Raw genomic sequence first — 2741 nt, 5'->3', positions numbered from 1 at the left:
GGATCCTCGGCCTCGACAGAGCCGCCTCTGCCATCGCCGCCGGTAGCCATGGACCTGCGAGCCGAGCTGCTGAAGTCCATCTGGTACGCCTTCACCGCCCTGGATGTGGAGAAGAGCGGCAAGGTCTCCAAATCCCAGCTCAAAGTGAGTCCTCGGGGACGGGGAGCTTGGACGGCCCCGGCGTGGGGCTTGGCGGGTGGGCTGCGAGGGGCAGAGCGGGTCCAGGTTTGCTTTGCATCCCTCCCCTGGCTTCCCACGGAGGAATTGTTAAATATTAAGATTAATAAGACGTTGCTGTTGCCTTTACACTGGTTTTGGTGACGTTCTCTGGCTCTGCCTCGTCTCGCTTTAAAAAAAAAGAAAGAAAAAGGTGGGGGGAGTGAATGCTCAAATGTATTTTCTAGGTGAAAATGAGAAGAAATCTAATTTTTAGTTGTTTTCAGTTTCTTATGCTTTTTATGGCCAACTAACAGCCCAAACTCGGTTTATATTATTTTGCTTGCTGGGGCACCCACGTTTCTGCTTCCTGTTCAGCCAGCGGGTCGGTAGGTACAGGCAGAGCATTTTTAAACTAAAACTCCTTGATGATCTGGCCAGAAATAACACAGCGCTTTTAAAAAGTCTCTGAATTCCCCTCTCCCCCACTCCCTCAGCAGCTTTGCAGAGCGCTCCTGCATTCAGCCCTTCATCAAAACCGTCGTGGCTTTAAAAACCTTTTTGTCTCCCTTTGGGTCGGGGTTTGGTTGAATCCACCAGGTTGCACTTTGGCTTCGACAATAATTGTTGATTTTTTTAGTTTATTTTTTTTCCCTTTGCATGTGATGGGAGTCCTTTTTTGTTGCCGTGTAAGTGTCCCGTTGTGGTTCTTAGGCTGGCAACGGGCTTGGAAATGCCGGTTGGAGCAGGGGGCTGCGATGCAGAGGAAAGACCTGAGCTAGAAACACGCAAAATGCAGAGAGATGTTGCGTCAGGACTTGGCAGCTGCTGCCAGCCTGCGAGATGAATTGTGAAACGCTGCAAAGAAACCTCTTTTCTTCAATTCCCTCTATTTTATAGGGCTTTCCCCGGGACAGACTGCAGGGAAGGTGCTGGGCTTGGCAACGGGAGGGATATTTTGTTCAAAAATTAAGGGTTTTGTTTGCAGGGGTCTAGAGGAGAGGCAGTGGGATCCAGGTGCCTCCTGCTCAGCCGCTGCCTTTGCAGCCGACAGCTTTCGGCTGCTCCCCAGAAACTCACTGTATGTGTGTCCTGCGAGCCACGCTCGCCTGCTTAACACTGTAGAAATATCTGAAGGAATTAAGGAAAATCCCAAAGTAGGCCAGAGCTTAATTCCCTTTGCTAATCCCCGAGAAGGGCTGCTGTGCTCCCCTCACAGCATCCCCTGCACCCGGGCTTTGGGTCCTGAGCCCAGCCCAGGCACGCTGCCGGCCCCGAAAGCACCGGCATGAACACGTGCAGCGCTTGTCTTGCGATTTCTTTATTGCCAGCGACGATGCCGAGGCTGCAGAGACCCTAATTTTAACGGCAATTTCCTAGAGAGTTAGTGCAGGGGGGCTGGGGGAGTTGCAAACCCTCGTGCTGGGGCTGCGGGGATGCTGGGGACGGTGTCTCCGCAGCGGCTTTGCCCAGGGTGACATTTCAGAGGGGAAGGAAGATTTTTTTCTCGCCGTTTTTCCACCCGCCTTCATCACCAAGACAGGACTGCGGCGGGTCGGGCTGCGCCGTTGCACGACGAAGCTCAACTCTGGATAATTTTCCACTGTTCTCGAGGCTGGGGAGAGCTCGTTGCCATTCCCCATCACTCAGGTTTGCCCCAGCCTAATCGTGGGAACTCATAGGTTCCACGCAGAAGAAACCCAGGGTCTCGCAGGTCGGAGCAACAACGGGTTAACACGGCCGTGCCCTCCCCAAACTCCTCGCGGGTTGCGCTCTGCTCCCTCACCCAGGCGTGTTGCTGCAAGAAGGGTCTTGAACACGGGAGGGAGAAATGCGGGTGTTCACAGCACTTGCACCGACAGGACCAAAACCAGCCCCAGGAGGTGGGGTGGGATTTTGGGGGGAGATGAGCCGCACGCCGGCGGGATCTGGGTGCTTAATTCCCCCGGCCTCTCTCCAGCCGGTAATTTAGCAGCGTTTCAGAGCGCGATGGCGAAGTTGCGGGAAGCCGTTGGGTTCAGTAGTCGAGTTCTTTGCACGGACAGTCCTGTGCGAGCGAGCGTGCGCACGTGTGTGTGTGAGAGTAGGTGTGTATCTGCGCAGGAAGGAAAGACGGGTCTTGCGGTTGAGTGCTACGTGTCGAGAGACGTCGGGTAGCTCCGTTCCCAGCGCGGGCACGCGCCAGCCCTGCTCTTGGATACGCGTTTATCCTCTCCGTGCCGTCGCAGCCTCCCTGGCTGAGCCGGGGCAGCTGCTCCCCGTCTGCGCGGATGCTGGCTGGGATGCGGGATGCGGTTCCCGCAGGCAGAGCTGAGCTGAGCCCGTCGGGGTGGCCAAGCCCCGCTGGGGGCAGGCGGGTGGGAGCCACTGAGCTCTGTCCTGGTGCTTTTTGGCACCTCTGCTCGGCTCCTGGCCCTGTTGCAGAGGGAGAGGAGCGGTTTGCTGAGCGGAGCTCGGTCCCCTGAGGCTGCCCACTACAGCAAAGCCCTGGGGGAGCGGGGAGGAGGAGGCACGGGGACCGGCGAGTGGTTTAAATATGTGTCGGGGGGGACCGGCATCCCCCCCCCCCCCCGCGGGGGGGCGGG

The sequence above is a fragment of the Phaethon lepturus genome, unplaced genomic scaffold (genome assembly GCF_000687285.1).
Source record: "Phaethon lepturus isolate BGI_N335 unplaced genomic scaffold, ASM68728v1 scaffold27948, whole genome shotgun sequence".
Classification (NCBI taxonomy): Eukaryota; Metazoa; Chordata; class Aves; order Phaethontiformes; family Phaethontidae; genus Phaethon; species Phaethon lepturus.
This window is presented reverse-complemented; position numbering follows the sequence as displayed.